This window comes from Macrotis lagotis, chromosome 4 (assembly GCF_037893015.1).
Source record: "Macrotis lagotis isolate mMagLag1 chromosome 4, bilby.v1.9.chrom.fasta, whole genome shotgun sequence".
NCBI lineage: Eukaryota > Metazoa > Chordata > Mammalia > Peramelemorphia > Peramelidae > Macrotis > Macrotis lagotis.
In genome coordinates, this window is record NC_133661.1 from 244,297,137 (window position 1) to 244,325,133 (window position 27,997).

Here is a 27,997-nt window from a genome sequence, read left to right on the forward strand (position 1 = left end):
CCAATTTTAGCATTCATTCATCAAAACAAAAGCTTGTAAGGGAGGGAATTCTGAACATTTCAGTCCTATAAGATATATAAAGGTAGGGAGAGAGGGGACATCACACATTGAAAAGTATGTGATCTTCCATGTGGATTTGATTTACGTATTCCTACATGGGAGAAGGTATTTATATAACAAAAAATTCAGGGGATTAAATGTTCTTACATTTATTTTGCCACTGGTTTGTAATTACTGTGTATGTAATACTTTATTTGTATAATGAGCTGAAATGGTGTGTTTGAGCTTTTATATCTGTCAATATATGGTAAATGAATGCATTGATCAATTCAATTACTTTAGTTTTTGTTTTTTGGATTTGTTTTTGCAAAGCAATGGGGTTAATTGACTTGCCGAAAGCACATAGCTAGGTAATTATTAAATGTCTGAGGTCGAATTTGAACTCAGGTCCTCCTGACTCCAGTGCCAATGCTCCTAGCTGTCCCTATTAAATTACTTTGGGTTAAAATGAAACATTTTTTCAGTATTATAAAGCACTCTATCACAGAGGTCTTTTGAAAAAATTAGGGCATGAGCTAGAACTTATGATTCTTTTTATTTAACAAGATTACTTATTTTCCCATTCTTCACACAAATTAGTTAATAACAGATGCTTTCCATATGCAAATAGATGAAAGATCTATGATTGCAACTTTTTCTCAAATCAAATTGTATACAGCCTACCCATAACTTACTGGAATATAGACTTCTTGAAAGTAAGGATTATTTCATTCTTTTTATTCATTAGACCTTATGTCTTGAGCATAGTAACTGAACATACTCCCTGGCTCATAGAACATGCATCATAAGTGCTCTTTCTATTATAAATGCTTGTTGATATAGATTACTGAGTCCTATAGTATTGCTCAAGGCACAGAGATTATGACTTGTCCAAAATCAAACAGTAAATACCAGAGGCAAAATTTAAACCTAACCTTAATTCTACCCCCAACACTTTATCCACAATGCCGCACACTATTCATTTTCTATAAAATAACTTTGTATAAAGAATTTTTGTAGAGGGGATTTTTGTTTAGGCATGTATTTGAGTAGTTGAACACTGAGGTCCCCTTGACTGTTTAAAGGCTACCTAAACTAAACTTAGAGCATCAAGGTGACACACTAGAATCAGGAAAACTTGAGTTCAAATTTGACCTTAGATATTTTCTTAGCTCAATGACCTGGGCAATTCACTTAACCTTATTTGCCTCAGTTTCAACATTTATAAAATGAACTTAAGAAGGAAATAGCAAACCACTCTACTATCTCTGCCAAGAAAACTGCAATTAGGGTTGTGAAGAGTCAGACAAAATTGAATAACAAGAACAAGAAGCTGCACTTAGGTGGGAAAAAAACAAAAGTGACTTCATTTTAAATTAATGTTCTACCTCTCTCCTCGATGAAAACTTGAGATTGAATAGTGATACTTTTCAAAAACTAATGTTAGGAAATGAATATAAAGAATTGTAGGGTGAGGTAGAACAGCAGCACAATGCCTTAACAATGAGTCCACTTTATAAAGTTATTAACAAGTCTTTCTGTACACAGGTAATGAATTTTCCTCCATGTTTTAAAAATCTAGTTGGACCCCAGTTCTACAAATTTAAAAGTAATGATAATCAAGAATTGATGGTGATAAATCCAAAGGAATTATTATTATTATTAGGTTATTGATCCCAAACTATAGATTTTAGAAGTTCAAAATACAGTTATATGATTGATTGAAAACTGTGTAAAGTCCAAGAATTGTTTTATACCAGTATTAGTCTCTGAGTTTGGACCTGCATGAAGTTCTGCCATGAATCAGACTTGTCACATTATCACCATTACGTCTCATAGTCATAGGTATGGATATTGAGATCTCCTTACATTGCCTTGGGTCTGCCCCATTAGGGGCGGTGCTCCAGCACACTTTGCTTGCAAGTCATTTTCCTCATTCTGAATTAAATTAAACTTCTATTTGATCTTTGACTTGTTTTGTCTCTAGCCTGCTCTGTTTGACTGATAATTCAAAATTAGAGACTGGTTCCCATTCAGTGGACATTCCCCATCCCATTTTCTCATCATGCCCTAGCCCTGGTTATATCACAGAATCATAGAATTTCAGAGTTAAAAGGAATTTTAGTAATCACCCAGTATAAATTATATACATATATATGTATATATATATATATATATGAAAGAATACACACAGTCAAGCACTTGAAAAATGATCATCCAACTGCTTCATTTTGGACTTGCAATGAAAGCCAACCCCCCCCCCCCCCACACACACACCAAAAGAAACCATTCCACTTTTAGATAGCACTAATCATTGGAAGGTTTTCCCCTTTACATTGCCTCTTTGCAACTTCCCTTCATTACTCCTAGTTTAACTCTCTGGGTTTCAAATAATCTACATGACAACCTTTTAAGTATTGAAGACAGTTTTTATGATCCTCTCAAATTAGTTTTTCCTTCTCCAAGTAAGCTGGACCTGTGATGGACATGTGACCAATGTTATTGACATGATTGATTGACAACTGTTTAACTTTGAAGAATTGCTTTTTTCAAAAATGTATCATGTGTCCTGATACAAAAGGAAAAAAGAATGAGATACCCATTGTCCCCTCTGTACATATTTCATGTCATTGGTCATTATCCTTTTTGAATCTTGTCTCATAAGAAGCAGTGTTCTTTACCCTTAAAAAGGGATGAAGCTGTAAATAAAGTAGTGAAAGGGGCCATGCAGGAAGGAAGTTGGAATAAAATTAACCTTGCTTTGACATCAGTGTCAGACTGTAATAGTTATGGTCTGGTATATGGACTGGGTATGGATTGAGTGTGGACTGACTTGAGATGGATAATTAACTGAACTGACAAGGGACTCTTTAGCTGTAGGTACTGTTTATTGACCAATAACTAAAAATCAATTACCCTGAAAGATTTGGCTCTGATTTTCATTAGTCAATAATGCAACTACAGTAAGTTTGAGTTCCCCAGTGGACTCTTGAACCCAATGGGATGTGACCAGGTTGTTAAATAAGAAGTTGGGCCTGAGGTAGAAAAAGGATGGCAATCAAAAGTGTGAGGGATGGGAACTCTGGTGGCATACTCCAACCAGATATGTGCTCACAGAAGAATCTATTTCACATCACTGCTGCGAAGAAGACATCAGAGAAGCCTCATTAACCAAAAGAAGTTGCCAGCAATGCAACTTCAGATGTGCTGTTTCCTCCCTAGCAACATGAGGTAAACAAAGGGAGGGTTCTTTACTCCCTGTCCAAGTTACATCCATGCACCTATTCTCCCTGGTTTATTAACCATAGCCAAGAACTGCTAAGCTCAGCTCCTTATCAGTCATCACAACACTCATTGAAGTGCTTAAGGAAAATAATTATTTCCTATCTTCAGGAAGTAGGACAAGTCATCCCTCCTTTTTCTGCTCTCTTCACATTAGCACACCATTCTCCCATTCACCCAGGCTCAAAATGCCCACAACATGATTCCTTCTCCCCTGCCTCCAATAAACTGTCAAGTCTTATTAAGCTGACCAGAGCAATATTTCTCATCCTGTCCCTTTCCATTTTCATCACCATTACTATCCTAAATCATATTCCTTATGACCTCTGGTCCAGATTATTCAATATTCTTCTGACTTGTCTCCTCCCTCTTTCAAATCATCCTATGTTCTTCTAAATTAGTCTCTGGGCTACAAAGAAGTTACCTTAGAGGTCATAGAATCATAGATTTAGAATTATAAGGGATCTCAAATATGATCTCAGTTTTTGGATGAGGGTCAGAGAAGGTAAATGACTTATCCTAGGTCATATAAGTAATAAGCATCAGGATCTGAACTCTGGACTTCTGCCTCTAAAATAAAGGTACTTCCCTCTATACCATATGTCCTGGATTTAGAGTTATAAGTTCTAGTTTCAGATCTTGACTCTTTTGCTGATTTCCATACAGCTATCCTGAAAGTTTTTTAAAAAGTTTGATCACACTTCTTGTTTGGACAAACCACTTTGGATTCTTGAGTTAAAAAGCATAAATTTTTTCTCCCTGGTATTTAATTATCATCACAATTTGGTCTGGACCTGTTCTGAACCATTCTTTCCCTTCATACTGGAAGATATGCTCTACTTCTGCAAAATATGTAATTCAAACTGAGTCAGGGAAGAAGTTAGGGAAACCATAGATGTTGGGAAGGAGAGCACTACAGGCAAGGGGTTAATCAGTGAAAAGAAACAGTAAAAAGTCAAAAGATGGAATGTTATGTACAAGGTAGATTAGTGTGGATGAATGAAAGAATTTGTGAAATCTAGAAAAGTGCAAATAAACTAGAAAACAGGAAGAGACTACTGTAGGAAGAACATTAAAAACCAAATGGAATATTTCATTTCTGATCCTGGAGATAAAAGAGAAATGCTGGACTTTATTGTATAGGGATAGGGGAGTCAGATCTGCACTTTAGGAAAATATCTTTGGCAGGCAAATTGGAGTGGGAAAATATTTGAAGCTGGGAGACCAGTTAGTCAGTGGATTAGGGATTGTTTAGGTATAAGGTGGTGAGATCCACACCCAAGGATAGCTGGGAAATAGAGAGAAGGAGATTGTAGGCAAGAAATATTGTGAAGATAGGAATACAACTTGATATCAGACTGGACATTCAGGGTGGTAACTGGGAGAATGGCAGTGTCCTCAACAGTAATAAAAAAGTTGAGAAGAGGCAAATGCTTGTGAGGGAAAGATAATCTGATACTGAATCATTCTGTAATCCCATCATCCAGAAGTGATACTGCCTTCCAAATTAATTGCAGCACTTTGTACCTCTCATTATATTTTTTCACATCATGCCTCATTTGCCTCATTTCCTTCAACCAGACTAACAACTTTATGAGAATAGAGACCATATCTTATATCTTACTTTTTTTTCTATTCCTCCCAGTGTTGAGCATGGTCCCTTAAACATAAAGTTTGCTGAATTGAGACCTGAAGTTGACTAATCAAATGCAATCATCATTACTAAACATTTTCTCCCAGTCCCAGATTTCCAAAGAGCCCCATACATGATCAGCAGCCATGTCTGTGATTGTGTGTGTGGCCCTTAGCTCAACATATGCTATATGACTGGACATCTTCTATACACATGCAAATCAAACCTTGTAAGCTCACTCAATTAAGATAACTGAGTAGGAAAAGAGCAATTTTAAAGATAAGTCTAAATTAATCACAGAGAGCACTTCTAAAGGAGAAATGTTTGACCCAGGGTAATAAGATAAGCAGCTGCCACTTAGCATGCTAAAGAGTGCTTAATACTTTAATGCTTAAATCTTAATTTACCCAGAGACCACTATGGTATTATGGATAGAATGTGTGGATTGAAGCCAGGAAAACTTGAATTCAAATCCAGCTGTTGATAAGAGTAACTGTAAGTTTGGACAAATCACTTAACCACTATATTAGCCAATAACTTCTCTACTAAGTCAGAGCTGGGTAGTAATCTACATTCATGGAGAAATTTCTCATACCCACAGTCCCTCATCCAGGTGAAATTGCAGCTTTTACATAGTTCACATTCATTCACGTCAAAGAATCCCATGGTACATTTAAAAATAGGCCCTACTCCCATTTTACAGATTGTTCTGAGATAACTTTCTGCATCAGGATTCAAGTTAGAAACAGAGCCCTGGAGAAACTGATCCTAGTTCAAAATCTATCTCCAACTTGATCAAAAAGTCCATCATAATCATTCAATGTTAAAGACATAAGGAAACACTGGAAATTGTCTGGCCCAACACTTTCGTTTTAGAAATGAGTGAACTAACACACAGTAAGATTAAATCACCTGCCAAAGAACATACAGCTTGTCAGTGGCAGGAACTGAAAGAAGTTGAGTTGTTCTCAATTGTTTCCTCATTCACTTTGAAGAACAATGTTTTCCCAGTTCTTCTCATTTGATATACACCACATGCTGGTGATGTAATATTCACTATGCTACCTCAAAGTCCTATGGAGCTCTGGAGAACTTTTTGAGGTCTGAACTGAACAAGTTATAAATACATTGTAATCATATGAATACTATTTATTGATTCTTGTTCTTGACCTCATTCTTGGAGTATCTCTTCCCCTACTCAAAGAATGTATATCTTGTTTCTTTTGAGTGAGGAAATCAAGGTAATGACATTAGGATGGAGGAGAGAGTGCAGCAAAAAATAAAACAAGAAATAAAAGGAAGTGAGAAGATGCTTATGTAAATCATATGCATATTTATGCTAATGATGATACAATTAGAGCAGGGAAGATTCTATATAGCCAAGTGTTACCCTATGCAAATCTAATGAAGACTGCTTCCCTAGTTCTACCATCCTCAATTTCCTAAGCTCCCAGTTCAAAAATGAATTTGCTTCCTTATCTCAGAATTGGTTGACAAAAATACCACTTCTCCATCTGTCCTACCCTTCCCTTATGTCAAAGGCCAATAAATTGTTGAAAGTCTCAGTCTGAATCATGTAAAAGATAATCAGAATCATCTCAAAGATGGCTTAGAGGGCTTTTCAAGAGAAAGAATTATTATTGGGGGAATATCTAGTGGGGAAATATAAATCCCATGAGAGAATTGTGTTGGGTTGCCCAAACTTCAGAAAGAGGAGAGCAGGCAGGTCCCATTGCCATAGTGCTATTCTTTGCTAGAATAGATACAGAATCTGAAGACAGTAGGGAAGGAGAGTGGTGGAAGCCAAAGTTTTATCTGAGGAGCAGCAGATGTTCTACTTAAGACTACATTCAGCAAATTCTAGATCAAGTTCTAATCTGAGAGAGGAGGTACCCTGAAGGTTGACTTTATAAAAGATGATAACATCTCAGATCTGGGGAGAGGTGACTTTGATCCCCAAGGAACTACAGAAATCTCCATGAAAACTGTGAGCATTATTTATAAGAAGTGTTAAGAGGGAGAAGATCACTGTCATTTATTTCCTTTGTATGGTAACTTTGATATTTTGTCTTAATTTTTCTTTTTGGATTAGACCTGTGATATCATTAGCGTAAAGTATTCCCAGTGACGAAATACTCTCTACTGACACAGATCACAACTATTCTGCAACTTACTCTTTGGTAGTTGCCTGGGAGCACCAAGAGATTAAGTGACTTGACCAGAGAAACACAAATACTATGTGTCAGAGGCAAGACTCAAACCCAGGACTTCTGGTCTCTGAGGTTGGCTCCTTTTGCATATTGGAAGGACTTCATGCCCTTTAGATCCTCTTCTTAAGGAGGTAGCCTGTGCAAGTTTTGTTTCCTTCCTCTCCAGGCTATAGTCTGGATTTCCTCTACCTTATCCCTGTCAATCACTTCTATAGCTTTCCTCTGTTAGAATGTAAGCTTACCGAGGGTAGAAACTATTTTTCTATTTGTATTTGTAATCCCTCATGCTTAACATAGTTCAGGTTTATAGTAAAGATTTAATAAGTTCTTGTTGACTGATTGAAGAAAAAATAATAAGCCAGAGAAATATAGGATTTAGAGATGAAAGATACTATAACTAATTTTTTTTTCAGATCAGCCAATTTTATAGAATACAAAACTAAGATCCATGAGGGTTGTGATTTGCTCAAGGTTACACAGGTTACATTAGAACTCAAATGCATCACCCAATTCCTATCCTGTAGGATATCCTTGCTCTTGTACCCCCCAACTAAAAGAGGTTGAAATAATTGATCTACCAGTCTATGGCAATAACTTTCCTTTCTCTCTTTCTCTACTAAAGGTCCTGCTATTTTCTTATCACCTAGGAAGTGACTCGGGCTATAGCTTTCAATAGGCCTAACTAAACACGACAGGCCAAATTGTTGCAGCAATGCATTTTCAAGACCAATAAAAATCTCAAGACTATTTAAAATCATGCAAAGTCCATTTCAGAGACTCTGGCTACACCTAAGCCTTAAAAGGACAGGGAGGCAATGCAGTCACCTTGCATGGATATAAGCTAAATAGACAGAGAAAATGAATGCAGAGAATTATGTAATAGCATAAAGCAGCTTAGCATTCTGTTACCACTTGGCAACCAAGAAGCATTGACTTAGCTAATGGCCTGTTTAGATACATATAAATTATACCACCCTGAAGTTTACAATCAATTCTGTAAGTGTTAAAACGTTATTCTCCCTGCATGAAAAACATGGCTAAACTATATGTACACTGGTCATTTTCATATTATTTGTAAGTGTAAGTGTCTAATGGATTAAATAGTACATGCTATGTGGACTTATAAAAAGCAGGATATTAAATTCAATTTACATGGATATATAAAATGGTAGTCTTTCAAATGACTTGCTAATATAAATACTGATATATTCATGAATCTAAGAAGAATTTCTTCAATTCAGTCTTCTAAAAATAAGACCTAGTCATTTATATAAGATTATATTTTGAGTCAGAAAAACTGGGTACAAATTCTGACTTTATCAATAAATACCCTAAAGAAATGCAGGAAAGAAGTCACAGATCAGCTCCCTGGAGCCTTTAATGGTTATGAAAATAGTGCAGTATCCCAAGGCTGGTGAGGGGTGTGTGGGGGGGGTCATTTTGTATAGATCTCCAATTTGGTTGTCACCACCAAGTCTCACTTTTCTATTGATGTGGAGGTCATTGTCCTTCCCATCCAATCCATCAACATGTACTTATTAAACACCCATTCTTTGCTAAAATACCTGCATTGTATTGCGAATACAAAAATGAAACAATTCCTACTTAAAATGGTCTCATATGCAATTCATATAAATGCATCAGAACATAAATAGAAAGTCAATAAATACAAATATATCAAAAGTGGTTGAATGAAATATAGTTTGAGAAAAAGAGCACTAATAATTAGAGGAATCATGAAAAGTTCTATGAGGAAGGTAGTGTAAACAATCCAGAAAGAAAACCCTAACCATACTCTATGGGTTCATTAATTAGCACACTGAGGGTCATATAAATACAAGATATCATTTTGGTTTTTATTGAGTGTTTCATGTGTCTTGATTCTTTATCACTCCATTTAGGGTTTTCTTGGCAAAGACGCTAAAGTACTTTGCCATTTCCTTCTTTAGCTCATTTCACAGATGAATAAACTGTGGCAAATAGAGTTAAGCAATTTGCCTCAGAATCTGAGACGGAATTTGAACTCAGGTCCTTCTGACTATATACAGGCATACACACACTCCCTAAACCCATCCATAATATATAGGAAACTATTAAGTACACACTCATAACTACTTGACCTTGCTAGTCAAAGACTTTTGTGAGAGTGAAAAGGCACCTGGGTTCTCAGATGCTATGCTTACAAAACAAAAACTTTTACAAGTCTTGCTAAGCTAAAAACACTTGTATTTTTCTTATAGTAGAAAAAAGAAGCCTCTGGAACTTATTAAGCTACAGAGACCATAGTCAGACATGTGGTTTGTGATATTAGTTACTCAATTTGGCAGATGATGGATTAGAGAGAGAAGAGACTCAAAACAGGGAGGTCAATTAAGAGGCTACTTTAATAGTTTAAGAAAGAGGTTTGAGGACCTGCTAGAAAGGAAAGAAGAAGAAAACTGTGACAGTTATTACAAAGATAGGACAATAAGACATGAAAATTCATTCAATATGAAAGGAGAATGGAAGGTTATGAGGCAAAGATGACTCCAAGACTGCAAATGTGGGTGACTGGAAGATTGTAGGTGCCCCCAACAGAAATAGGAAAACTATAAATAATGTAAGATTTGGAGTAAGATAATAAGTTCTAATTTAGACATATTGAGTTTGTGATGACTAAAGATTGTATAATTGGAAATGTCCAATAGATAGTTGGTAAAGAAGGGCTAGAGTTCATCTGAGAGGCTAAGGCAGAGGTAAAGATTTTATAGTCATCAGTATAAAGGTATTTATTAAATTCTTGATGATACTATCAAAATGTTATTTTCCATCAATATGAGTCTCAGTATGGTAATATTGGTGAGAACATAGATTGGGCTAAATGCACTGGAATAAGCATTTAGATCACTAATCATAGGTAGTAGATTATGGGATTGGTAGAGGGGAATTGAGGCATGTAGAAGAAATCAAAATGGAAAAAATCAAACCCAGAAATCATACTAATTTACTTCACTACAGGACTATTGAAATTTGAAAGAAAAGCATTGTAATATGTTTATTAACACACTATTGATTGTGTGGAAGTGACCTCCCTACAACATACATCATAGAGCAGAAAAAAGGACATTCCAGAGCTAAAAAAATAAACCAGGTTCTGGATGTGTTTGAAAGGTGATGACCAAATTCCCAGAATGCTGACAGTCATATATTTTGTTTTCATCTTTGTCTTTTGTCCTTCAAATCATCCTATAATTCAACTATGTGGTACTTTCACAGAGAGGTAACCTTGGCTATCCATAGGACTTGTCAGGTACAAATATAGCCCTTCCTGCCAGGCAGAGGGATTACTGGTAACACTATTTCCTACTGTTTGCCTTTCCCAAATACTACCAACTTCAAAGCAGAAACCATCAAAAAAAGGCAGTACAAAGTACAAAAATGCTCAGATGGGATTTTGCCAAACAGTTGCCTTCTCTGCTATCAAAGTGGAAAAAATCTCAGGCTATGTTGGCAAAAGTCCTCCATTCTGATTTTCAGAATACATAGTGAGTGTACTCAGATGCACTGTCTGCGTGCGCCTTCTTTGTCTGGAAAGGCTGGTTGCCAACTCTGAGCTCAGAGCAAATGGTATTAAGTTTCTGAACAGGACTTCTAGAAAGGGACTCCTTAGCATCACAGAGTTTTTGATCTGCAATGGATGTTCAGAGTCTAGCTCTCATTTTACAGTTGTGTAAACTCGGATTTTGTGAAGTTATGTGGTACACACAAATGAGTATGTATGGTACATGCCAATGAGTAGGTTACAGAATAGGAATGAGAAAGCATGCCTCCAATGTATCACCTTCAAAAAAGGAAAAAAATGAACCTGCAAAGCAATGTGTAGATTCCAATCCAATGGTTTTTTTTTTTTTTTTACCATTTTTGTCTCCTTTTACTGTCTCATCCTGAAGGTTCATATAATCTGCTTTTCTCCAGAGATTGGCACCTACTAAGTAACACACACACACACAATAATAGTATCTGCCTCAGTAAATCTTATTGACCTCCTGTTACTAACACTGGGTCTTACAATTTGTTTAATCAATCAATAAGCATTAGGTATGGGGGCCATATATATACAAAAGTGAAACTGTTTCTGTCTTCAGGGAACTATCAATGAGAAACAATATCAGTAAAGAAAAGTCATAGGGAAGGGACTATTATCTAGAGAATTTTAGAAAGGCCACCTCTAGGAGAACACACATAAGCTGAACTGAAAAAAGATTGGGGCAGCCATGCCCTAGGCTACCTACCTATCACAGTAATAAGTCACTATGAGTAGACCAGAAGGACCCAAGGCAAATAACCACACTCTACCTGTAGACATGATGATATGATTATGAATCATATGAATCATATCTCTCCCAGAAAGAATCTTCAGTCACTGCTCCATCTACATAAAACAAGTAGGTCCTTCTCACCAGTCAGTTCTGAAACGCTGTTCCCAAGTCTCTACCAAGACATCTCTAGGTTCTTTGACATTGTGCTCAGCTTACAACTTTCTCATCTCTCTGTGGACCTTTCTTTTTCCTTCTCTTCCCACTGGTATCAGAACTTAAAAATCCTGATGCTATGTGGGAAGATTCTCCTTAGGTCATCAGATGTTGCATGAACTGAGCCTAATCTTCTCAAAACATCCTAGAGAAAATTACAGAACAAAGGCTGGAAAGCTGCTACTCATGATCCAACAATGAGGACACCTTGCCCTTCCACAGCAGAGTTGGGACTAATGAAGGACAACTGTTTAGACAAAAGCCAGGAAATCAAAGAGGCAAGATACAAAGAAATGGACTAAAGGTATAGGAAATAATATTTATAAAAGTTTGGAGACAGGAAGTTGTGTACCTGAAAAAGCAAATTAAGTCATTACAGCAATGGGAAACTATCAAAGAGGTTGTTATTTCTTTAAGGTAACCAGATTTACAAAAGTTGAGAAGAGGAAAATGGCCTGGCAATAACATTACTGGGGCAAATTTATTGGATACAAGATATCATAATTCCATTAAAATCCAGTTGAGAAATTTGTGAAGTAAACATGTGTTGTTATGTGTTAACAACAGTAAGGGTTGAGTCTTTCATTACCCATCTCCACACAGTGTCTTTTGAGAGATGAGAAATAATTCAGCTAAACATCTGGACATAGTTAGCTTTAGAGTCGTCCCTGGAGGAGTCAGCATTCCAATTATTCAAAAACAAACTATAACTGAACACTAAAGACAACACACTGGTCTGCACTGTGAGCAAGGAAACATATCGACAATCATATTTCCCAGGGCCTTTTCTATGTCTAATCCTCAGACCCTCAGTATGGAGGAAGCTATAGGAAAATAAATGACCCTTTTCTCTACTGGCTAGGCTGCTCAATAGCCTGTGGATGCTTCTTGAGAGTGATGAGGAAGAAAATGGTAAATCAAGCTGTCACTGGAAAAGTAAACAGCTGCCATCCTGGAGAGGGAAGTGGCCTCAGTCCAAGAAAGGACAGCCCAGAAAATGAAAGCTTCCTGAAATCCCACAGAAAAGCTGACAACCTCATTGTGATCAATGTCATAGCAATGAAGACTAAATTATTAAATGATAATAGGTAAAAGATAGAGCACTTTTAGGGTTGCAAAACAACATAAACACATTTATCCACACTTTTGTTTTCTACTTTATATGTCCCATTTATATATTACTCTATATATCTATATCTATATCCATACTTCTCTGCAGTCATTTGTGTATGTCCTAAAGTTTAGCTGTTATACTTTTTTATTGATCATATTCTTGGAAGACTCCAAGAGCATGATCACATGTACAATCTTTAGCATTGTTAACACATGTTCATCCAGCATGACTGACCTAAATTCTAATAGAATTGTGCTTTGTATTCAAGAAATTTGCCCCAGTAATATTGTACCCTGCCTTTTTTTTCCTCCTAGAACTCCTAAACAAGGAAGTCCTTCTACAGAAGCTCCAATAAGTGTTCATTCAATTGTGGGAAAATCTACTACCTCTTAGGGCAAGGCACCCCATTTTGGGCAACTTTGATTGCCAGATCACCTTTTTTTCCTATGAAAGTGAATTGGATCTTATGGGATCTTGACCTCATTGCTCTTAATTATGCCTTCATAACTCAAACAGGACAAGTTGGATTCCTCTTCCCTATGAGTCATACAGTCCCTATTTGAGAAGACATTTATCATGTTCTCACTTATTAATCACTTCTCAAAAACATACCCCTTTCCTTAAACTAATCCTAATTTGGCACAGTCTTCAATTGCCTAATCATTCCAGGTATCTAATCTAAGACAGGTTTCAGTTTGTCAATATTGCTGCTTACATGTAGGGTCCAGAACTGAATACAATCTTCCACATATGATCTGACAAGTACAGAGAAATAGTCACCTCTCTTACTCTTGATAATAATCTTCTATCAATGAATTCTAAAACCAAATTATGTAGATGCTCAATGGGGCAAGTGAAAACTGTATCATCCCTTCCAGAGCATCAGGTTTCACACATACACACAACTAGTGTCCTTTAATCTACAAGATGGGTCAGACAATCAAAAAAATATTTTCAATATACGTTTGGTACTGAGCACTGTTATATGCTACATTAAGGTTAACTAAATAAACAAAAATACAGAAGGCCCTATTCTTTTACAGAAAAGGATAGTAAAGGACAGAAAGATAAAATTACTTTGAAAATGCAGATCAGACAATGCCATGTCCTTGTTCCATGAACTACCTACCACCTTTAAAAATAACTATCAAGTCCTTTGACATTTAAAAGTCTTCATAACCTTACCCTTATTCCCTTTCTAGACTTCTTTCATCTTACTCCCCTCTATATACTATAACATTCAGCTACACTGCCTTGTTTGTTTTTCTTTAATCTCAATCCCCCAACTTTATATATTGCATTTGCTTTAGTTATTCCCTATGACTGGAATGCTTTGCTCCCTCCCCACTATCTTTTAGTTTTCTTGACTCAGTTCCCATCCTGCTTTCTTCAGGATACCCTTCCTATCTCCAACCCCTGATAATATGCAAAGTTTAAATATAATTAAAGAAATGAAACATATACGTGATATTCCCAAATTCAAATTTCAAAACAATACTCCAATAAATTTAATATCATATGTCATACTTTAGTAAAAATCAGTTATCTAAGTCTGAGACCAAGAACAAAGGAACCATTGTAATGGAAAGGCATTTATCACAGAAGGCTTCCAAGAGGTGACCTTTAGATTTGATTGTGATAGCCACAAATTGTCAGAAAGCATATGGATACATGCATACATATATATATATATATATATATATATATATATGCACATATATATACATACAAACACACACATACACATATTCCTTTATCCTAGAACCAATATGCCTATGATCTTTTGTACTTCTGTCTGGTTTTTCTTTTAAAACTGATTCCTTTAGTGAAGATGATAAAAGCATTAAGGAAGTCACATTGGAATCCTAAATGTAGACTGCGACAGTATCTGGAGCATTCTGAGGGTTTAACACAGACTGGATATCAATTACAAGAATTATAATAATGAGGGCGGCTAGGTGGCACAGTAGATAGAGCACCGGCCCTGGAGTCAGGAGTACCTGAGTTCAAATCCGGCCTCAGACACATAATAATTACCTAGCTGTGTGGCCTTGGGCAAGCCACTTAACCCCATTTGCCTTGCAAAAAAACAAAAGAATTATAATAATGATAATAATAGAATGATGATGATGATGACTCTACAAATGCAAATAATTATTAAAATTAATTACAATGAACCCAGAGGCAGAGAAGGGTTCTAGAATCCTAGAAAGAGCACTAGCTTTATAATAAAATAAACTAATGCTTTTTACGACATGTATGACATTGAAAAAAGCCAATTTCTTTAGGTCTCCGTAACAGACAGGCTAAAATAGATGATTTTGAAGATACGTTCTACCTCCAACTTCACCCTTATCCTCATTAAAGAGCTGAACCTTAGAGTCATCTAGTCCAACATTAATTTTACAAATGGGGAAACTGAGGCCCAGAGAAGTTACATAGAACTTCTTAGAGTATTTAGTAGTATCAAATAACAAAGACATAAGTGACAAAAGCAGAAATCAAATTGATGTCTTTTGACAAAAAAAGAATCTAGCCCTTATTCCTCTACACCCATTGAGCCTATGAGAGCATAGGGATTATTCAGAATACAGCAGAATGTTAGCCAGCTGAGATGGTTTCATTTTCCTCTGAAAGCATATTTGGAGCTGAAATTTGTTGTTGTTGTTGTTGTTGTTGTTGTTACTATTATTATTATTATTATTATTATTATTATTATTATTATTATTATTATTATTATTGGCATTGACAACTAGAGACTAAAATCACTTCCAAATTTGCCACTCTTTGTTTGTGGCCTCTTGGGGATGACATTTCCAAAGCAGGGAATCTCCTGAAGAGTAGAATGGAAGAAGAAGTTACTGGCAAATTCTACCTCCATTTCACCCCATACAATGGATAGAAATGTAAAATCTACCTAATATATGTAATCCATTTTTCTCCTTTGGAGGATACAAAAACAAAAACCAAAAAAAAAAAAAAAAACGTGTGCCATAGTTGCTGTACTCAGGAAATGTATAAAGAGTGAAATTTTATAAAAAAGTTAAATATTAAAAGGAATAAATATAAATAAAACAGTTCAATGCCACAGTATATGACATATCAGAACATTAAATATCAAATTAGGATGCCAAATTAAGTGATATCTGAGACTTTAAAAGCAACATTAGAATTAAACTCAACAGTAAATAAACTCCATGAGGGCAAGGACTCTTTGATTTTTGCTTTTATATTCCAAATGTTTGGCACAGTTCTTGGGATATTGTAGATACCTAAAAATGCATTTTAAATTGAATTAAATTGAAGTGAAATGAATGCATAGGCAAGTTTCATAGTTCAGAAGAAGAAATATCTCAATAGGGGCTTACATGAGCTGAGAAAGTTTTATAGAAGGAAGTTCTGAATTGGCTCTTAAAGAAAAGTATAAACAGATGAAAAGAAGAGGTCGTTCCTTGTGTTTGTACAGGTGGAATCCCACACATGTGCAATACCGATAATCAGAAATTTCACTAAATTATTAGAATCTGGCCTAGTTTCCAGAGCAGGATAAATGTTATTCTGATGGAATTCATCACTCTGGGGGTGGCAGATATTTGCAAACCCCACTCCTCACCTCTTTCAGTATTGGATAGCTCAGTAGTTAAAATTGGTGGAGAGACACAGCAGGAAAAAAAAAAAACAGAGAAAGAGTAAAATATTGTCCCTTCCTCTATAACCCACTGAGCTATCACTATCAAGAGAGTAGGAGAGAATCATGGTATTATTCAAAAAAATCCAACTGAGAAATCTGAAACTCTCTTCACTACCCTAATCCCCATTCCTAACCCCCTCCCCTCCTGTACAGGAGAATATGACCTATCAGCTCTTTTGTTCATCTGCCTGGGGATCTGGGGACTGGTCTTCAAGTCCAGACATGGTGGTAGCCTATTAAAAAGTCCTCCAGTCAATGTCTGTACACAGATCAATAAGACTTTTTATGACACAATGAAAATTTTCTATTTTGTTAAGTGGGTCTAATCTTCCACTTCTGCAGCCTTCTTAAAGCTTTCATGAAGGGCACTAGAACCAAGGTGATTAAAAACCTGTTTAGAGAAAAGAACATAGGCACTATGGCCAATTCAGAGATACAAATCCTAAATGCTTGAGCCACATCTTTTATAACTAATGTACACTTGCTTCTCTTCAAAATGAAATAAATATTTCAGACGCTCAGATGTACTGCTGAGAAAAAAATTGCTTTGTTCAAATGGATAGAATGATTTTAACAGGAACCTGGATTAATGAAAGAATAGAAACTCAAACCAAGCAACAGATGAGAAGAAATAAAAAAGGGTTTGGGGTCCACAGACAGAAAAGGGGAATCTTAAAAGTATACATTTCTATATTAAAAAACAATCATTTTGAGACATGAGGAAGTCTAATTAGGAAAGAAATCCTATATGCATAAGTTTATTTACAATAATAAATAATAAAACATAATACTGATACTGGGAGAAATGGGTATTATAATTATTTCACCTCCCAGACCACTTTCAGATCCTTTTCCAGGGGCAGACCATTACAATTCTTTCCACAGAGTGTCCTTGGATGTCTCAAAATGTTTTAAGTGCCATCCCTACCTGAAGAGTTATTACAGTAATTGAAGAATGTATCTCTAAGGACTGATTGTAATACCTAATAATAACTTGCATTTTCCTAACATTTTATAGTCTACAGAACACTTTAGTTCATTTTCTGAAGTGTTGTGTCCACCAGCAGCTAGTATATAAATCTCGATCTGCTCTTTAGACCTAGATTTACCACAAACATTTGCAGAAATTTATGAAACACTTTCAATGAATTACAGAAGAAATTGTGGGAACTCTTTGCATCAGGAAAATGAAGTGTGTAACTCATGTAACCACGAATCTTGAAGCAAAATGTAAACTATGGAGGAAACTAATGACACACAAAGTATTTCTTTGTGGATGCTTTTGTTAACTGCTTTTTGACAGAGGAGACACAGCTATGACACAGGGAAAAGGCCCTGATCTAAAAACTACTAAATTCAAATCCTGTCTTTGCTACATAATGACTATGTAAACATGGACAAGAAATTCAACTTAGTTCTCTAGGCCACTCTCTAAGGTTATAAATTGTTAGCAAAGTGCCAAATTGCTCAATAGACAGAGTTTCATCACCTGGGAGCTGCTTCTACCTGTAAAAATCACTTGGTCTAGTCCCTGTCCCCCAAAATTTGATAATAATATTGATGACAGGGCTTCATCTGAATAAAAATGTTATCTACAAAGCCTTTACAGAAATCTTCAAATGCTGGTAGTTCCTGGATATCTTAAGAAGATAAAGCCATAGCCTAAATTTGAGCTAATATCACTGATATTAGTTAATAAAAGAACTGTTCCTTGCTCACAGAAGATGGCTACTCAAGATACTGCTATATTTATTGAAAGGAGCACAAAATCTGGAGTTGAGTTGGTCTACTTGACTTGGTTTGGTAGGCTGCGTAGACATTCATGATGGATATCTTCTGTGATGATGGTTTCACAAAAATTAAGATCCTAAATCTTAAAATCCTAAAATCCTAAATCAGGGATATCTGGTGAGTTCCATCAGTGAAATCCTTTACTCTTGTTTTAGATAAAAGACCTTTGCAGGCATGAGAATGAATTGCTAGTTGATCTCAACATCACACGTTATTTTAATTATCCTTTTTCATGTAAGTTATTGACAATAAATAATGATTGTCATCAGCATTTTTGATATGGTCAAACTAAAATACAAAGAGATGTGTTTTGGGTCATATGGAATCAGTGGCAGAGCTTTATGGAAGAGTCAGCAGTACTAAAAGATTTCTTTGATCTATTGACTGGAACAGTCATTGCCCCAAAGTTGCTAATTACCAAGTCATCATGATTAAAAAGCAATGAAAACAAAATTCTGTTCATACAGATTTGCCTGGGAATTGGGTGAATTATTCTGACCAGCTGACAGTTTATCCAATATACTAGCTAAGAATGACTATATTTTGAAATAATTGAAATAATTATGATAATGACAATACAATATGTTTTTGAATAACATGATATATATTTTAAAATCTCTCATAGATTTTCTAATGCAATAAAACATAGTTCACATAAAATTGTACTGAGCATGATTTAATTTGTGTTTAATAATTGAAGAAAGACTTCTGAGCCTTGTGGTCTTCAGAGTCATCATTATGAACATCAATCATTGTACAGCACTGTGAAAAGAATACTTTGAACTTTACATTTGTTTGGATTTAGGATAAACTGAAGTTCACTTTATTAAGTGTGCCCAAACTTACACAAACAGAGTCAAGTCATAGGTCTCCAGTGACTCACTAATAGAATACAATACACCATTAGGTATTTCACAAATGCTTCATAATTATGTTGATAACCTTTATGGGCTACTGGGATCTTATATCTTACTAAATGCATTCAAGCCATCTATTGTCATAGTATTTATGAGCAAACTTCAACCAGAAATCAGAATTCTAGCAGAACTCAATTACTTCCTTTCATTTGGCTTAAATTTATTTACTTTTAACATATTACTACCTTCTAAAGAACAAAATTAAGAAAGACTGGTAAAGGGATATACTTCTAATTTGATCCATCAACAAAATCCTGAATATCAGGCAACTCCAACCTTGGAAACTGATGTTATTTCAGGATTTGAGTGATGAATGTCATGTTTATATGAAAAAGAAGAGATTTTTACAGAATCCAAGGATTTGGGAAAACTACATATTAATATGGTCAAGATAGCCTCTAATGAAAAATTTTAAAAGGAAAAAACCAAAACCTCTGACATACTGACTGTCCATAGCAGTTCACAAAGACACACACACACACACACACACACACAAACACACACAAAGACAGACATAATCTTTCCAAGACACAAAAGTAAGTTTATGCCCCATTGCATCAATTCTTTCCTATCAAAGTGGAATAAAGGCAAACAAGTCACCAGCTTTGCTTATCCTCTTCGATGTTGCTAAATGTGTCCTTGTGACTTCTACAAATTTCAGAGTATTTTTCATCTCCCTGGTGCTACCTGCCAGGAGCTTGAGAGGAATGGAATGGCATTTATACAACAAAATCTAAATAACAGTTGGGTCTAGGAAATTGCCACATGGAATGGTGAAGGAGATTGTTAGGGGAAAACAACAACAGCAACAACTTGACTTGAAAGGCTTTGTGCTGAGTGAGGTCAACTAAATGAACCAAAGAACAATAACATCCTTTTTGAGGAAGAAGGCTACCAGCAGATGACAACTACTCTGCAGGAGACCACAGAGGGAGAGAGCAAGAGCAGTTATGGAAATAGAATCTAGAAGCAAGTCGTCAGAGATATATATCAACAAAGACTCAATCCTAGAATTGTGGACTCTCTGGAAGTGTTTTCTTTCCTACCACTAACACAGGAATTCTAGAACAATGTATATTTTTCTGAGTTGGGGGGGGGGGATTTCCCATGTTATTTACTTTGCTATTCTGTGGCAATTAAAAGTTGTTCTTTGTCATATCTTTCAATGTTGGCTGTCAGCTTCTTTTGTTTTCATGGTATTCATCTCTTCTAATACATACCAGTTTATGATTTTTGCTCCAAGCAAACTAAAGTATTTTTCCCTGGTGCATACCCTGCCTCTTAGCAAAAACTTGTCATCTCCTTAAGAGCCTCTCACCTTATTCAAGAGGATTCCAACTATATAATATCACCTGAGTACAAAGACACACACACACACACACACACACACACACACACACATCTGACTATACAAATATAAATGTGAAGTAACTACAGATATATAGTTTTCATCATTATTATCAATAGTAAATATTTACTTAAAACCTAGACACATACAAGCAAGAAAGTTTTGGAAATGCACTGCTAAATTTGTTATGTATTTTTGCAAACCTGTGAGAGAGATTGATGGTTTTAATCATTCATTATATCAGGTTCATAGCAATAATAAAGAAAAGAAAAAAAGAAAAGAAAACATTATGTTTAAGAAAGACTATATAGGTCTCTTAGCCACACACACACACACACACACACACACACAAACATTCACACCTTATATTTTTGTTGTTTTTCAGCCATGTCCAACTCTTAGTAACCCCATTCAGAGTTTTCTTAACTAAGATACTGTAGTTCTTTCCTCCTCTATCTCATTTATAGATGAAGAGAGTGAGGCAAATAAGGTTAAATGATTTGTCCAGGGTCACACAGCTAGGAAATATCAAGGCCATATTTGAACTCATAAAGATGAGTCCTTTTGACTTCAAGCCTGTCATTCTATCCAATGTACCAACTTGCTGCCCCTTGGCATACACCTACATACATATATAGAAATTATGTGTCTATACATATACCACTGCCATTGTAAACACCTAGTTTAGAAATATCCCATATTTACAAGTGGAGGACATGACAACTTTGGAGTCTCCTGGAATTTTGAAAAGCAAGAAAAATTCCCTAAAACCCTACATTCTATTCTTATTAAGAAGAGGGGGGCTGGCTAGGTGGCATTGTGAATAAAGCACCAGCCCTGGAGTCAGGAGTACCTGGGTTCAAATCTGGTCTCAGACACTTAATAATTAGCTAGCTGTGTGGCCTTGGGAAAGCCATTTAACCCCATTTTCCTTGCAAAAACCTAAAAAAAATTTTTTTAAAAGAGGGAATATGGTGGAAGGGGACAAAAAACTGCATTTTTGCATAGTGGTCAGGGGCTATGAAAAGGAAGATATGTTCCTTGTATTCCAAATTATGAGGTATAAATAGAAATTTCTTTTTCCCATAGCATTTTGCTTGTACTCCATTATCTTTTTTCCTTGTTTTAAATTTATTTGTGTGTTCCTTCTCTCCCTTGTTTTACTGAAAACTCTTTAAAAGTAGAGTCAATTCCTTGGTCATTTTTGTTTGCCTCAACACACCTTACATTTAACAAATATTAGTTGGACTGACTATTATGTAATTTTGGGTACCTAGGTACCTTGGGTACTCTAGGCTAGGCCATAAATGTGTGTTTTAACTCATAACATAACCAAAACACTGTAGAAGGCAATGGTCAAATTTCTACCTATTTACTTTTTCATTGCAAATTACAATCATATTCATGATTAAAATGGTTGGGTACTGTCAATAATTGGCATGGCACTACATATCTGCCCTTGAGAACCTTGAGCTGAATTGCCTGTGCTTCTTGGAGATGGATAAAAATCAAAGCCAGGACCTGGAGACCCAACTTGTGAGAAAAAAAGCAACAAAGGAACAGTTCTTCAAGAACAAGGGAAATGCCAAATTAATCACCAGAACACTAGAATCAGGGTTCAAAAGTAAAGAGAAATTGGTGTCAATTGAAGCATGATGCTAAGAGCACATGTGATATATACCATGTATATTTGTTATTTGTTCATTCTCTGAATGACAGTATATAAACTGTATATATGAGAGCTAGCTTGAGAACTTAAAAACCCCAACATTTTCTCCTCTAGAAAAAAATATGGGTTGCTTAGTTCCAAACAAGTGATTTGCAATTTTTGAGATACAACTCATTTTTGAGTTGGGAATTTCTAGAATATGTATGCTTCTGAAGTGCTTACCTCACTTGTCATTAAATTTTAAATTCCCTAAAGTCAGGAGTTATCTCTTATATGTTATAAATCCTCACATTGCCCAACAGAGTACTCTATGCATTGTGGGATCACAATATGCATGGTTAAAGGAATAACTTTGCATTTACCAGAGTTTTGTGTTAACCCAGCTTTCAGTTCATATTTTTGAATCCTAGAATGCTAATGGAGGGAAGATCTTTAACAAACCATTAAAATGAGATAATTGACATGAAAGGGCTTTGAGAAACAATACAATATATTCAATCTAAGCCAGAGGTTCTTAACCTGAATTCTCCATATTTGGATAAGGGAACATTTATTTTGATATATATATATATATATATATATATATATATATATATATATATATATATACATATATATGTATATATATATATATGGTTTCTTTTGTAATCTTATGTCTTTTATTTTATGAATTTAAAAGCATTACTTTGAGAAGGAATCTATAAGTTTCACCAGATTGCCAAAGAGGCTACAAAAAGTGTTATAAACCTGAACTAAACCCTTCCAGATAAAGATCTTCCAAATTTTTCATCAAAAAATACTTTAGTTTTTAGCCATGTTTTGTTGATTGATGAATTTTTCAATCTATGAGTACCCAAAGAGTTTATTTTGAGCTTAACTCTAATAAGCCTTTTAGTGTTACAAGCTATTCATAATTTTAAGTTGAACCTCTGTGTATGGGTATAGAGAAGGGGGAAGTATACACACATTGTGTGTTTATATGTACAGTTCCATATGCATATGTGTATGTGTGAATATCTGAGTCTGTATGTCTATTGTGCAAGTATGTGAATGTGAGTGGCATGTATATGTGTACAAATGTGTGTATGTTTCAATCCAGGAAGGTTCAGTAGTTTGCTCAATTCAAACAAGTTCAGGGCAACTAAATGGTGCAATGAAAAGAGGGCTGGGCCTATGGCAAGGAAGCATCATCTTTCTGTGGTCAAATCTGGTCTCAGACACTTACTTAGCTGTGTGACCCTGGGCAAGTCACTTAATCCTGGTTGCCTCAGTTTCTACATCTGTAAAAGGAACTAGAGAAGGAAATAACAAACCACTCCAATATCTTTGCCCAGAAAACTCCAAATGAGATCATAAAAGAACCAGATATGACTGAAAATGACTAGAAAAACAACAACAAAAACAACTAATTAATGGCAGAACTAAATTTGGAATTCAGGTCTCTTGACTCCTAGTCCATGCAATTCTTCCTGTATAGTTGTTTTGCCTTTGAGATAATACCAAACCTAATACCAGGCAGAGAGACAGTGTAGGGGAGAGTTCCCGAAACTTAATTCTTATATCATTTGGTGAGTTCCCCTGTCTACCAGGGGATTCATTCAGCTCAGAAAAGAAAAGAAACATGTGTACGCTCAGGTGGGATGCTAGCAGGACAACTAGCAGAGCCATTTATTGGTAGTATCAAACAGTTCTTTGTAGCAGAAAACCACAAAATTAGCACACAGGATAAAAACAATGATGTAACTCTAACTTGGGCAGGATGTAACCTGGCAGGATGTAACCCAGGTCAAGAAATTTGGGAACAGGGCTATCAATAATTGAGGCCACAAATGATGCAATTGTGTTATCAAATCAGAGTTCCATGAAAAGCCTTCAGCTCAAGGGTCATCAGAGCTTAGGATTTTAGTCAAAACTCACCTTCTAACCCAAACTCACTGGAGCAGTCATCAACAATCATTCTAGGAAATACTCAAGTTTTTCACTTAGATTGTAATTTATTAGATACTAAGTCACTTTGGATCCTAACAGCGATGCTTATATATTAGGGACTCATTATGGACGTTTGCTTTTTGGGCAAAGTCTACACAGAATAAGGGGCTACAGGTTAAAGGTATTTAAGAAACTCTGTATGTGCTCTCTTGCTCCTTTTATTCAAATTAAATTATTTTCTTATCTCTCTATCTCTGCCTCTAGCTGTATGTTTTTCTGTCTCTCTGTCTCTGTCTCTTTGTCTGTCTGTCTGTCTCTCTCTCTCTCTGTCTCTATTTCTTTCTGTCTCTGTATAGCCACACACTCACATGTGTTTGCATATGTATATATACATTTTTTTTTAATTTTTCTGGAGGTCAAAGAGACTATTCATGGAGAAGGGAAGACTGTTTAATGACTCCAATTCAATCTCCTAAAGGCCTTATCAGAGGCAAGCAGCCCCTCTTCTGACAGCTGACCTTTTCCACCATGCTCATAATGAGAAATACACAAAACAAACAAACAAAAAAAACTAAAAGTAATTTTAAAAAAAGAGCAGAGGAAGAGAAAAGATACTACATAGTGCTAACACAGAATGAAGTTGGGGAGAGGAAAGATGAACCAAGACAGAAGATGACAGGCAAAGGGAGATTGGATTCATTCATTTAGTTTCATTTCCCCTCCTTCTGGCTTTAAACAGCATAAAATGGTTGTTAACAAATATAAAAAAGAAAAGAATAGAAGGAGAAGCCATATTATGCAGAGACCTGTGATAAATTAAATACCACTATACTGTTTTTAAAAGTCCTGAAAGACATCCTGAGCTGTAAAAAATATACTCTTCCAAAATATACCCATGAAATAGCAATTCTCCTTCCACTAAAAATTAGGTACTTCAAGAACCAAGATGAAGCCCTCCTGCTGTTCCCATCCAACATTTTAGTGCAAGGATTGTCTTCAATAATCTCATACACAGATACTCTTCGTTTTCTGTTAAGGTGATCATCACTCATTTGGTGAATTGATTATTTTGCATTTCTTCCTCAATACACAGATAACTTTCATATAACATTGCCCCTAACCAGATTTGGGATTCAGTAGTGTTTCCAGGAAGTTAGGTGACACAGTAGATAGAACCCCAGACTGGAATCAGGAAGACTAGAGTTCAAATCTGACCTCAGACACTTACTAACTCTATGATCCTGAGCAAGTCATCTCTGAATCAGTTTCATCACCTGTAAAATGGGGGAAATAATTCCCAGGGTTGTTGTGAAAATCAAATGAGATAATAGTAAATAACTTAGTCCAATGCTTGGTACATGAAAAGTGCTATATAAATGACAGTAATTATTGTTATTCTCGGCATCATGCATGAGTATCTTACACAGACCTATACTCTATCAGAACAAGAAACCTATGACACAGCATTGTTTAGGAGAAAAGTGGAAATGATTCCTCCCTCCATCTCTCTGGGACACTCCAGTGAATAAGTTTTTGTGATAATAGTTCTCCATGGAACTGCGAAAGATGTGTCTCATTTTCCTGTCAATTTTTCTTTAAACACAAAAACTACCTAGATTCATTTTTTCACCAGACACAGTTAGATGGAGGCAAGAAAAGACCTATTAACCCATTATGGGAGAGAGGCAAGAGACTTCAGCATTTTGATATTCTATGAATTTCTCCCTAAAGAATTATTCCCTCCACTTAAATGGATGTAGTACATGTTCATACACACACACACACACACACACACAGACATACTGCACTGTAAGGGATGAACCTACAACAAAATGAAAAAAAGAGAACGAGGAGGAGGAGGAGGATGACAACAATAAGACAACTCCAAAAACCAAAATTCAGGTGAATGCAGCATTAACAGGAGATCATGTTAAAATGGAAGGAAAAAGTTCTTTCTCTTTAAGGATCTCTCTTATTTCAGGGAATTGCTCAGTGCCATCACACAGATCTGTTTCATAGGATGATAAATCTAATGAGTCAGCCAATTAGCAAAACATTAATTCAGTGACTACTTCCAAACAATCACTATGTTAAATAGTGAGGATACAAAGAAAGACCAAAAATAGACCCTGCCCACAGGAAGCTCACAGCCTAATGGGGAAGAAGACAATATGCAAACAACAGCATGCAAACAAGATTTATATAATGGAGATTGGAGATAATCTTAGGGGGCAATTACCTAAACAGGAAGGCATCTCAGGATTTCTAGTCCATACTCAATCCACACATTTTATAAAGAAACTGAGACCCAGGATGTCCAAAGATGACAATAAATAATAGAAACAAGATGTGGATTCTTTCACTCCAAAGTCATCCCCCTGTCCCCCATATCATGTGTCTCCCCTGTTTTACTTGACTTCCCACAGGCAAATTGATATCTAGACTCTTACTTTTCTCTGGAATAAAGAATGAGTCAAGATAGGGTCTGCTCTGTGGACGGAGATTCTAAATTAAGTAGATACTAAAGTCTTTTGGCAGTTCTTAATCACTAGGTACCATATTCCCCTTCCAGCAGCATATTCTCTCATTTTGGAAGTGAAAAATCCTCCCTCTGCCTCCCTCTGACATTGGCATTTTCCCAGACCAGGCTCACACATATCTGTAGAATGTCACAGTTTCCCAGGTTGTGGCAAAGGATCCTTGTGTTACTTCAGATTTAATGCAAGCAAAATCAGAGAATCTATGAAGGATGTCAGAGATAATTTAGTTTATCCTATATCTAATCAGGAGTCACCTCTACAATATATCACTAGTAGTCATATATGGATAGAACATCAAAAACCTCTTGAGAGAGCCCATTCAACTTTCTAATATGAAATTCTAATTTTGGCAAAGTTTATTTTGCCTCTTCGTAACTGACCTCTCAAGCAATTTCCACTGCTTCTAGTTCTGCTCTATAATAGAGCAAGTCTGAATCCCTCTTCCATTTGGCAGTCCTCAAACTACTTAAAGACAGTTGTCTTATCTCCAGTGAGTATTTTTTTTCTTTCTTCAAGCTAAACACACCCCTTCCACTTCTGTCAGACAAGCTCTTAGCTACAAATAGATAAGAAACAATTATTCATATAATTCCTTTTTTTTAAAAATGGATCCACAAGGAATTTTTTTCCAAAGGGAAAAACTATGGTCCTACTCCTACTCAACACTGGGGAGAAACTAACTTTTTGATTCATTTATCCATAGGACTATTGGATAAATGTAAGTCAAATACTAGTTGTGGAACCCTGGACAAGACACTTAACTCTATTTGCCTCAGTTTCCTCATCTTTAAAATGAACTAGAGAAGCAAACCAATTCAGTATCTTTGCCAAGAAAACCCCAAATGGGGTCATGACTGAAATGACTCAACAACAACAAAAAATCAAATGGATATTGTCTAGTCATAGGTTGACTGGCAAAAATATTTTGATTTCTTACCATGAGATGGAGGTGACACTGACTTGGAGCAATTTTTGGATAAGACCTAACCTCTAAGACCTTAAAGCTTAATTGGAAAAATATCCTTAATGCTGAGACCAGGAGATACCTCTAGTCAGGTCTGTGAGCAGACCTCAGAATTTTTACTTGAATAGCTGTCTGGAAGAAAAAAAATGCTTGTAATCTGCTACTAAGAATGGATCTGAATATATGGTCAGGAAAAAAAGAAACTAATACTGGAACAGAACTTGACAATCACAATTGAACTCAGGACTCTGAGAAGAGCTAAGCAATAAGATTTCAGGAGAGACTCCCAGCTGACTCTGAGAACAATCTACTTGAGATCAACCAAGGAAACAGATCTGGACAAACAGATTCCAAGCATA

The 27,997-nt window shown here is 35.8% G+C and overlaps 1 protein-coding gene across 2 annotated transcripts in view; it reads right to left on the reverse strand.

Moving 5' to 3' along the window:
- The window catches only part of NRXN3 (neurexin 3), a 1,564,316-nt gene that overhangs the window by 980,063 nt on the left and 556,256 nt on the right, over positions 1-27,997 (reverse strand). The window lies entirely within an intron of this gene.